The following is an 11,879-nucleotide window of genomic DNA, read 5'->3' on the forward strand; positions in this document are numbered from 1 at the left end:
ATGATTAGGAATGTTGAGCATCTTTTTTGTATTGTTTTGTTTTGTTTTTGGTGTTGGTTTTGTTTTGAGACACGGTCTCATTGTGTCACTCAGGCTGGAGTACAGTGTTGCGATCCTGGCTCACTGAAACCTCTGCCTCCTGAGTTCAAGCTATTCTCGTGCCTCTGCCTCCCAAGTAGCTGGGATTACAGGTGTCTGCCACCAGGCCTGACTAATTTTTTTTTTGAAGGTTTCAAATATACTTTATTTCTTCAATAATGCCATACCTTAATGGGTCACAGTGTTTTAACTTGGCATCAGTTATGAGCTGTTTTTTTAAACAATTCATTATCATACCAGCTGGGATGATCACTGATCTCTCCATTCCTTTGGGTGACTCTGCCAACAGAGGACAGGTTCCATTCTATTCCGATTTGTTTGCTATATATGTCCATATAGTAATACAGAAAGTGGCTCCACTAGTTAATACAGCATTACCATATTTGTCATGAAAATCAGGTGTACTTTTCTGGTGGGTCTGCCTTGCCGTTGTTTGCTGAATGCTTCAAACTTGCAGATGAATTAGTGCAGTTTTTGACCAAGCAAAACATTGTGAAGGTGAAGAAAGAACTATGGGAATGCAGCTGCTGCTTTGGTGCAAATTCCAATTTTTGTATTTTTAATAAAGACGGGGTTTTGCCACGTTGGCCAGGCTGGTCTTGAGCTCCTGACCTCAAGTGATCCACCGCACCTTGGCCTCCCAAAATGCTGGAATTACAGGCATGAGTCACCGCACCCAGCCTGAGCATCTTTTCTTGTGCTTTTTATACATTTGTGTATCATCTTTAGGAAAATGTCTAGTCAAGCCTTTTGCTCACTTTTGTTTGTTGTTGTTGAGGTCTCTATTGTCTTTCTAGTTTCTATTTCACTAATTTCAGCTTTGACCTAATTTATGTCCTTCCTTCTGCTTGCCTTAGGCATGGTTTGCTCTTTTTTTCCCAGGCTATTGATTTGAGATCATTCTTTTTAAGTCCACTGATATTCAAGGTAATTATTGATAGGTAAGGATTACCACTGTCATTTAAAAAATTGTTTTCCGGGCCAGGCGCAGTGGCTCACACCTGTAATCCCAGCACTTTGGGAGGCCAAGGCAGGTGGATCACCTGAGGTTGGGAGTTCAAGACCAGCCCGACCAACATGAAGAAACCCAGTCTCTACTAAAAATACAAAATTAGCCAGGCGTGGTGGCGGGTGCCTGTAATCCCAGCTACTCAGGAGGCTGAGGTAGGAGAATCACTTGAACCCGGTGGGCGGAGGTTGTCGTAAGCCAAGATCACGCCATTGCACTCCAGCCTGGGCAACAAGAGCGAAACTCCATCTCAAAAAAAAAAAAAAAAAAAAAAAAAGTTTTCCGGCTGGGCACAGTGGCTTATGCCTGTAATCCCATCATGCCTGTAATTCCAGCATTTTGGGAGGCTGAGGTGGGCGGATCACTTGAGGCCAGGAGTTCAAGACCAGCCTGGCCAACATGGTGAAATACTGTCTTTACTAAAAATACAAAAATTAGTCCCACGAGGTGGTGCACACCTGTGGTCCCAGCCACCCGGGAGACTGAGGCATGAGGATTCCTTGAACCCAGGAGGCAGAGGTTGCAGTGAGCCAAGATTGCGCCACTGCACTCCACTAGCCTGGGTGACAGAGTGAGACTGTGTCTCAAAAAAAACAAAATTGTTTTCTAGTTGTTTTATAGATCCTTTGTTCCTTTCTTCCCCTCTTGCTGTCTTCCTTTATGATTAGATGACTTTCTGTAGTGGTATGCGTCGATTCCTTACTTTTTAGAGGTCATTCTTTTTTAAATATAGTCTTTACAGCTATACATTTCCTTCTAGGTGTTGCTTTAGCTGTAACCCATAAGTTTTCATAGGTTGTATCTTCATTTTATCCATCTCAAATTTCTCTAATTTTCTAATTTCACTTGTCGTGATTTCTTCTAATTTCCTGTGTACTTTCTAATTTCCCTTGTGATTTCTTTCTTTCTTTTTTTTTTTTTTTGGTTGGAGTCTCACTCTGTCACCCAGACTGGAGTGCAGTGGCACTATCTCGGCTCACTGCAAGCTCCGCCTCCCAGGTTCATGCCATTCTCCTGCCTCACCCTTGTGAATAGCTGGGATTACAGGCGCCCACCACCACGGCTTGCTATTTTTTTTTTTTTTTTTGTATTTTTTGTAGAGACGGGGTTTCACCGTGTTAGCCAAGGATGGTCTCAATCTCCTGACCTCATGATCCGCCCACCTCAGCCTCCCAAAGTGTTGGGATTACAGGCGTGAGTCGTCACACCCGGCCTCCCTTGTGATTTCTTATTTGACTCATTGGTTATTTAGAAGTGTGTTGTTTAATGTCCAAATGTTTGTGAATTTCTCAAATTTCTGTTGTTGATTTCTAATTTCATTCCATTCTGGTCAGAACACATACTCTTTATGATTTCAATTCTTTTAAATTTATTGAGGGTTTAGGAGTACAAAGACTTACTGAAAAAAAGAATCATTGAGGTTTGTCTTATGCTGTAGCATATGGTTTATGCTAAAGAGTGTTCCAAGTACACTTGAGAAGAATGTGTATTTTGATATTGTTAAGTGGAGTTTTCTATAGAAGTCTATTTGGTCTGGCTTGTTTAAACCATTGTTGAAGTCTTGTATTTTCTTGATGATCCCTGTCTAGTGGATCTATCCATTATTGTTTTTTAAAAATACATTTGATGGTTGAAAGCAAAAATTAGGCCAGGCGTGGTGGCTCACACCTATAATCCCAGCACTTTCAGAGGCCGAGGCAGGCGGATCACTTGAGGTTGGGAGTTCAAGACCAGCCTGACCAACATGGAGAAACCCCGTCTCTACTAAAATACAAAATTAGCCAGGTGTGGTGGCACACGCCTGTAATCCCAGCTACTCGGGAGGCTGAGACAGGAGAAGCACTTGAACCCGGGAGAGGGAGGTTGTGGTGACCCGAGATTGAGCCATTGCATCCAGCCTAGGCAACAAGAGCAAAACTCTGTCTCAAAAAAAAAAAAAAAGAAAGAAAGAAAAGAAAGAAAGCAAGCAAAAATTATAACATTAGTGGAGTTTACAATGCATGTAAATGTAATAGAAAGCATCTATAATGTAAAGAGGGGAAGGCAAAAATACCTATCCAGCTGTAAGATTTCTACATTCCACTTGAAGTGGTAATATGTTCATTCTGTGAAAAATTAAGCATATTGTAATTCCTAGAGTCACCATTTAAAAAACTACTCAAAGAGATACATTCAAAACCAATATATGAGTTAAAACAGAATGCTAAAACTCATTTAAATAACCAAAAAGGAGGCAGAAAGTGGTAAGCAGAAGGATAAAAAATGGAGCAAAATAAAAAGTAGTAAGATGGAGCTGGGCCCAGTGGCTCACACCTGTAATCCCAAAACTTTGGGAAGCTGAGGTGGGTGAATCATTTGAGGCCAGGAGTTTGAGATCAGCCTGGTCAACACGGTGAAACCCTATCTCTACCAAAAACAGAAAAATTAGCTGGGCGTGGTGGTACACACCTGTAATCCCCACTACTTGGGAGGCTGAGGCACAAGAATTGCTTGAGGCTGGGAGGCAGAGGTTGCTGTGAGTCAAGATTGTGCCACTGCACTCCAGCCTGGGTGACAGAGCAAGACTGTCTCTAATAATAATTAATAATAATAATAATAATAAGAAGAAGAAGAAGAAGAAGAAGAAGGTAGACATATATCCAAACACATAAAGAATTACATTAAACATAAATCGACTAAACCTAAATCTTAAAAGGCAGACATTGTCAGATGGATAAAAGCAGTGCCCAGCCATATGCTATTTACAAGAAACTTCTTTTATTTTTTTAAAAGTTTTTTCATTTTTTAAAAAATATTTTGCATTTATTTATTTATTTATTTATTTATTTATTTATTTATTAGATACAAGGTTTTGCTCTGTTGCCCAGACTGGAGTGCAATGGAATGATCATAGCTCACTGCAGCTCCCAGCTCCTGGACTCAGGCAATCCTCCTGCCTCAGCTTCCCATGTAGCTAAGACTACAGGCATGTACCATCATGTCTGACTAGTTTTTTGTTTTGTTTTGTTTTGTTTATAGAGACAGGGACTCACCAAATTGCCCAGGCTAGTCTCAAATTCCTGGCCTCAAGCAATCCTCCCACCTCAGCCTTCCAAAGCACTGGAATTACAAGCATTAGCCACCATACCCAGTCAAAACTTGCTTTAAACANTTTTTCATTTTTTAAAAAATATTTTGCATTTATTTATTTATTTATTTATTTATTTATTTATTTATTAGATACAAGGTTTTGCTCTGTTGCCCAGACTGGAGTGCAATGGAATGATCATAGCTCACTGCAGCTCCCAGCTCCTGGACTCAGGCAATCCTCCTGCCTCAGCTTCCCATGTAGCTAAGACTACAGGCATGTACCATCATGTCTGACTAGTTTTTTGTTTTGTTTTGTTTTGTTTATAGAGACAGGGACTCACCAAATTGCCCAGGCTAGTCTCAAATTCCTGGCCTCAAGCAATCCTCCCACCTCAGCCTTCCAAAGCACTGGAATTACAAGCATTAGCCACCATACCCAGTCAAAACTTGCTTTAAACATTATATATGTAGGTTAAAAGTAAAGAATAGAGGTTGGGCAGAGTGGCTCACACCTGTAATCCCAGCACTTTGGGAGGCCAAGGCGGGTGGATTGCTTGAGGTCAGGAGTTTGACACCAGCCTGGCCAACATGGCAAAACCCCATCTCTACCAAAAACACAAAAGTTAGTCAGGTGTAGTGGTGTTGCCTGTAGTCCCAGTTACTCAGAAGGCAGAGGCAGGAGAATCACTTGAATCCAAGAGGTGGAGGTTGCAGTGAGCTGAGATGACGCCACTGCACTCCAGCCCAGGTGACAGAACAAGACTCCATCTCAAAAAAAAAAAAAGGAAAAGATATACCATGGAAATATTAATCAAAAGAGCTGGTGTGGCTGTGTTAATATCATACACAGCAAATTCCAGAGCAATGAAAATCATTAGGGACAAAAAAGGATCATACATCATGATAAAATAGTTGTTTCACCAAGGAGACATAACAATCCTAAATATGTTTGTGCCTTACACCACAGCTTCAAAATTCTCAAAGCAAACAGATAAACCCAAAATTATATTTGGAGACTTCAATACTCCTCTCTCAATCATTGATAGAACTATTAGATAGAAAATCAGCAAAGAAGGCTGAGCATGGTGGCTCACGCCTGTAATTCCAGCACTTTGGGAGGCCGAGACGGGTGGATCACGAGGTCAGGAGATCGAGACCATCCTGGCTAACACGGTGAAACCCCCCGTCTCTACTAAAAATACAGAAAATTAGCCAGGCGAGGTGGCGGGCACCTGTAGTCCCAGCTACTCGGGAGGCTGAGGCAGGAGAATGGCGTAAACCCGGGAGGTGGAGCTTGCAGTGAGCTGAGATCGCGCCACTGCACTCCAGTCTGGGTGAAAGAGCGAGACTCCATCTCAAAAAAAAAAAAAAAAAAATTGAACTTTGAGGAAGACTCTACCCGTAAACAGCAGACTATACATTATTTCAAGTGCACACAGAACCATTCACCAAGATAGACCATATCCCGGGTCATAAAACAAGCCTTAGGCAAACTTAAATGAAGTGAAATCATGCCAAGTATGTTCTCTGACCGTAACAAAAGTAGACCAGGAATCAATAAGACAAACGTAATAGGAGAATCCCTGAACACTTATAAATTGAACAACAGACTTCTAAATTAATCCACGTATCAAAGAGAATATCTGAAGAGAAATTAGAAAATATCAATATCCCTTATGAAATTAGATGCCAAAACCCTCAAAAAAATTTGCAAATTCAATCAAGTAGTTTATAAAACGTTAATACACATTCAGTCATTAAAAGCTACAATGTCGGGCGCACTGGCTCATGCCTATAATCCTAGCATTTTGGGAGGCTGAGGAAGGTGGATCACTTGAGGCCAGGAGTTCAAGACCAGCCTGGCCAATATGGCGTGACCCCATCTCTACTGAAAATACAAAAATTATCTGGGCGTGGTAGCACACGCCTGTAGTCTCAGCTACTCAGGAGAATGAGGCTTGAGAATCACTTGAAACCAGTAGGTGGAGATTGCAGTGAGCCAAGATCACGCCACTGCACTTCAGCCTGAGCGACAGAGCAGGACTCTGTTTCAAAAAACAAAACAAAACAATAAGAAAAAAATGCTAGTAGGCAAATTCATAAAGACAAAAAGTAGAGTTAGGGTTACCAGGGGCTTGTGGAGTGGGGAGTGGGGAGTAATTGTTTAATAGGCGCAGAGTTTCTATTTGAGATGATCAAAAGTTTTGGAAATGGATAGTGATGATGGTTACACACCATTGTGAGCGAACTTATCAAAGGGTTACATACCATGTAAGTCCATTCATATGGTATATAGTGTGGAGAAGTAATCAGTGGTAAGGGGGTGAGTGGAAGGTATAACTATAAAGGAATCATAATATGAATGACTTTTTAGAATGTTGGAATTGTTATGTATCCTTACTGTGGTAGTGGTTACATGAATCTGGACGTACGTGTCAAATTTTTTCTACAAGAAATTTGTAGAACTGGCCGGGCGTGTTGGTTCACGCCTGTCATTCCAGAATTTTGGGAGGCCAAGGCGGGTGGATCACCTGAGCTCAGGAGTTTGAGACCAGTCTGGCTAATATGGCGAAACTCCGTCTCTGCTAAAAATACAAAAATTAGCCAGGCATGATGGTGCGTGCCTATACTCCCAGTTACTCAGGAGGCTGAGGCAGGAGAATCGCTTGAACCTGGGAGGCAGAGGTTGCAGTGAGCTGAGATTGAACCACTGTACTCCAGCCTGGGCGACACAGCGAGACTCCATTTCAAAAAAAAAAAAAAAATACTTGTAGAACTATGTACCCCCTAAATGGGCAACTTTTCTATATGATTATATACTGAAAATACCTATATCCATTCTCTCTATTTCAAAAAAAGGTAATCACCACTTTGAGCACCTGTTTCCTTACCACCTGGTTCCTCCTTTTCCATAGGCAGGTGGCTTTTGGTCTGTACCACTTTTTCAAAAGTGAGCTTTTAGAGGAGGAGGCAGAGCAGATGTCTGAGGAGAACCCTCCAGCAAGCATCACCCCAATCCTCTGCCCTGCAGGAACACTAAATGGAACAACTATCTGCATAAGAAAGCACCTTCATAAGACATAAAGATCAAATGAGTGATCACAGTACCTGGTTTTTAACATCATATCAAGGAAAGAGGCACTGAAGAGGGAAGGAAAGACAGTCTTGAACAGCTGATGCCACCTTTCCCCCATCTCCCCAGTAGCAGCAGCAGCCTCATGACGAGAGAGAATCTGTGTGATCTGGGGAGGGATTGTGAGACTTTGCCTTGGAACTCAGTGCTTCCCTGTAACACCGGAAAGCAACACAGGGCAACATTCAGCAGGTACCCTTGGAGGCAGCATTTAGACCAGCCCTAGCCAGAAGGGAATTATCCGTCCTAGCTGTCAGAACCTGAACTCCAGCAACCCTTGTCACTGTGGGCCAAAGTGCCCTCCTGTCCTAGGGCGCTAAACTTAGAAGGCAGTCCAGGCCACAAAGACTGCAATTCCTTAGCAACTCCGGTACTGTGCTTTGTTGGGCTCAGAGCCAGTGAACTTGGGGTGCACATGACATAATGAGACATCAGATGGGGTGGCTGAGGGCCCAGCACCCCAGGTAGTGCAGCTGGGGTAGTGTAGCTGTGGGAGAGACTCTTTTTTTCTTTTTTCTTTTTCTTTTTTTTTTTTTTGAGACAGGCTCTTGGTCTGTCACCCAAACTGGAATGCAGTGATGCAGTCATGGCTTACTGCAGCCTTGACCTCCCAGGCTCAAGTGATCTTCTCACATCAGCCTCCCAAGGAGCTGGGACTACAGACATGCCCCACAATGCCTGGCTAATTTGTTTTTCTCTGTAGAGACAGGGGTCTCACTATGTTGCCCAGGCTGCTCTCAAACTCCCGGGCTAAAGCAGTCCTCCAGCCTTGATGGCCCAAAGTGCTGGGATTACAGGTATGGGCCACCATAGCTGGCCAAGACTTTTTTCTTCTGCTTGAGGAGAGGAGAGGGGACAGTAAAGAGGACTCTATCTTGCAACTTGGATACCAGCTCAGCCACAGTAGAATAGGGCACCAGGCAGAGTCCCGAGGCCCCCATTTAGGCCCTAGCTCCCAGATGACATTTCTGAACACACCCTGGGCTGGAACGGAACCCCCACCTTGAAGGGAAAAACCCAGTCCTGGCAGAATTCATCACCTGCTGACTAAAGAGGGCCTGGGCCTTGAATACACATCAGTGGTTGCCAGGCCCTACCCATTATGGGCCTTGGGAGAGACCCAGTGCCGTGCTGGCCTCAGGTGTGATCCAGTGCATTCCCAGCTGCAATGGCCATGGGGAGAGGCTCCCTCTGCTTGACGAAAAGAGAGGGAAGAGTAAAGGGGACTTCATCTTGCAGCTTGGATATCAGCTTGGTCACAGTGAGACACAGCACCAGGTGGGCTCCTGGGGTCCCTGATTCCAGGCCTTGGCTCCTGTATGGCATTTTTGGACTTGCTCTAGGTGAGAAGGAGCCCTTTGTCCTCACAGAAGAGAGCCAGCCTGGCAGCAATCACCAGAAGCTGAAGAACTCTTGGGGCTTGAGTGAGCACTGGCAGTAGCCAAGTCATACTCACTGTGGGCCTGGGGTGGTGGCGGCCAGAGGGAGAGGTTCCTTCTGTTTGAGGAAAGGAGAGAGAAGAGTGGAAGGACTTTGTCTTGTGACATGGATGCCAGCTCAGCAGCGGAATAGAGCACCAGATAGATTCCTAAGTTTTCCAACCCCAAGCCCTGACTCCCGGATGGGATGACATCTCTGGGCATACTTGGAAACAGGGGGAATGCACTTCCCTGAAAGGAAGACAGTAAGCCTGGCTGGATTCACAATCTCCTGACAGGAGAGCCTGTGGGCTGTGAGGAAACAACAACGGTAACCAGGCAGCGGTTGCCACAGGCCTTGGGTGAGACCCAGTGTTGTGCTAGCTTTAGGTCTGACCCAGTGCAGTTCCAGTGGTCATGGCCACAGGGGTTCGTATGTCACCCTTCCCCAAGGTCTAGTCAGCTCAGCATGCAGAGAGAGAGAGACTTTGTTTAGGGGAAGGCAAGGAAAGAGAACAAGAGTCTCTGCCAGGTAATCTAGGGAATTCTCCCAGATCTTACCCAAGACCACTGGGGTAGTACCTCTACAAGTCGACAAGAGTCACAGCATCATTGGGCTTGGGGTGCACCCTAATGCAGATACGGCTGCAGTCATCAAAATCTTAGATCACAACACTCAATTCCCTTTGAATACTTGGAAAGCCTTCTCAAGAAAGACAGAAACAAATAAGCCAGACTGCAAAAATTGTCATAAATATCTAACCAGGCCGGGCATGGTGGCTCATGCCTATAATCCCAGGATTTTGTGAGGCCAAGGTGGGTGGACTGCTTGAGCTCAGGAGTTCAAGACCAGACTGGGCAACAAGTGAAACCCCATCTCTACCAAAAATGCAAAAATTAGCCGGGTGTGGTGGCACATGCGTGTGGTCCTAGCTGCTTGGGAGGCTCAGGTGGGTGGAGTGCTGGAGGCCAGAAAGTCAAGGGTGCATTGAGCTGCAATCTCATCACTGCACTCCAGCCTAGGTGACAGAGTGAGACCCTGTCTCAGAAAAAAAAAAATTAATTAATTAAAAAATAATTTTAAAATGAGTATCTAAACTTTCAATGCTCAAATACTAATGATCATCCACAAACGTTAAGACCATCCAGGAAAATGTGACCTTACTAAACTAACTAAATAAGGCACCAGTGCCCAATCCCAGACTGACAGAGATATGTGATCTTTCAGACACAGAATTCAAAACAGCTGTTTTGAGGAAGCTCAGTGAAATTCTAGAAATTCCAGAGAAGGAATTCAGAATCCTATCAGATGAGTTTAACAGAGAGATTGAAATAAAGAGAATCAAGCAGAAATTCTGGAGCTGAAAAATTTAATTGACATCCCAAAGAATGCATCAGAGTTTCTCAACAGCAGAAATGATCAAGTAGAAGAAAGAATTAGTGAGTTTGAAGACAAGCTATTTGAAAATACACAATCAGAAGAGACAAAAGAAAAAAGAAAAAAAATGGTGAAGCATGCCCACAAGATTTAGAAAATAGCCTCAAACAGGCAAACCTAAAAGTTAGAGGCCTTAAAGAGGAGATAAAAAGAGAGATCATGGTAGAAAGTATACTCAAAGGGATAATAACAGATACTTTTCTTTTCTTTTTTTTTTTTTGAGATGGAGTTTCACTCTTGTCGCCTAGGCTGGAGTGCAATGGCGTAATCTCCGCTCACCACAACCTCTGCGTCCTGGGTTCAAGCGATTCTCCTTCCTCAGCCTCCCAAGTAGCTTGGATTACAGCCATGCGCCACCTTGCTGGGCTAATTTTGTATTTTTAGCAGAGATGGGGTTTCTCCATGTTGGTCAGGCTGGTCTCAAACTCCTGACCTCAGGTGATCCACCTGCCTCAGCTTCCTAAAGTGCTGGGATTACAAATGTGAGCCACCACACCCAGCCAATAACAGAGAACTTTCTTAACCTAGAGAAAAATATCAATATTCAAGTACAAGAAGGTTATAGAACACCAAGTAGATTTAACCCAAGTAAGACTGCCTCAAAACATTTAATAATTAAACTCCTAAAGGTCAAGGATAAAGAAGAAATACTAAAAATGGCAAGAAGGCCGGGCACGGTGGCTCAAGCCTGTAATCCCAGCACTTTGGGAGGCCGAGACGGGTGGATCACAAGGTCAGGAGATCGAGACCATCCTGGCTAACACGGTGAAACCCTGTCTCTACTAAAAAATACAAAAAACTAGCCGGGCGAGGTGGCGGGCGCCTGTAGTCCCAGCTACTCGGGAGGCTGAGGCAGGAGAATGGCGTGAACCCGGGAGGCGGAGCTTGCAGTGAGCTGAGATCCGGCCACTGCACTCCAGTCTGGGCGACAGAGCGAGACTCCGTCTCAAAAAAAAAAAAAAAAAAAAAAAAAAAAAAAGGCAAGAAAAAAGAAACAAATAACATGCAAAGGAGCTCCAATACATCTGGCATCAGACTTCTCAGTGGAAACCTTGCAGGCCAGGAGACAGTGACATGACATATTTAAAGAGCTGAAAAACAACAACAACAGCAACAACTACCGCAACAAACCCAACTGTTTTCCTAGAATAGTATATCCAGTGAAAAAATCCTTCAAACATCCTTCAAACACGAAGGAGAAATAAAGACTTTCCCAGACAAACAAAAGCTGAGGAACTTCATCAACAATAGACCTGTCCTACAAGAAATGCTAAAGGGAGGTCTTCATTCTGAAAGAAAAGGACAATAAGCAATAAGAAATCATCTGAAGGTTAAAAAAAAACCCTCATTGGTAATAGTAAGTACACACATAAACATAGAATATGATAACACTGTAATTGTGGTGTGTAAACTATTCATACCTTGAGTAGAAAGACTAAAAGATGAACCTATCAAAAAATAACAACCGTTTTCCAGACATAGACAATATAATAAGATATAAAAGAAAAAACAAAACGTTAAAAGTAGAGAGGTGAAGGTAAAATGTAGAATTTTATTAGTTTTCTCTTTGCTTATTTGTTTTACAGTGTTATGTTTTCATCAGTTTAAAATAATAAATTATAAAATGATATTTACAAGCCTTGTGGTAACTTCAAATTAAAAAAAAAAAAAAACTAAAACAGATACACAAAAAATAAAAAGCAAGAAATTAAA

The 11,879-nt window shown here is 43.1% G+C and overlaps 1 pseudogene; it reads right to left on the reverse strand.

Annotated features, from left to right (window-relative positions):
- Positions 1 to 348: 348 nt before the first annotated feature.
- On the reverse strand, positions 349 to 7,090 carry LOC108536777 (cytochrome c oxidase subunit 7B, mitochondrial pseudogene; annotated as a pseudogene).
- Between the last annotated feature and the right edge of the window lie 4,789 nt (positions 7,091 to 11,879).

The sequence above is a fragment of the Rhinopithecus bieti genome, unplaced genomic scaffold (assembly GCF_001698545.2).
Source record: "Rhinopithecus bieti isolate Rb0 unplaced genomic scaffold, ASM169854v2 scaffold_13742, whole genome shotgun sequence".
Taxonomy (NCBI): domain Eukaryota; kingdom Metazoa; phylum Chordata; class Mammalia; order Primates; family Cercopithecidae; genus Rhinopithecus; species Rhinopithecus bieti.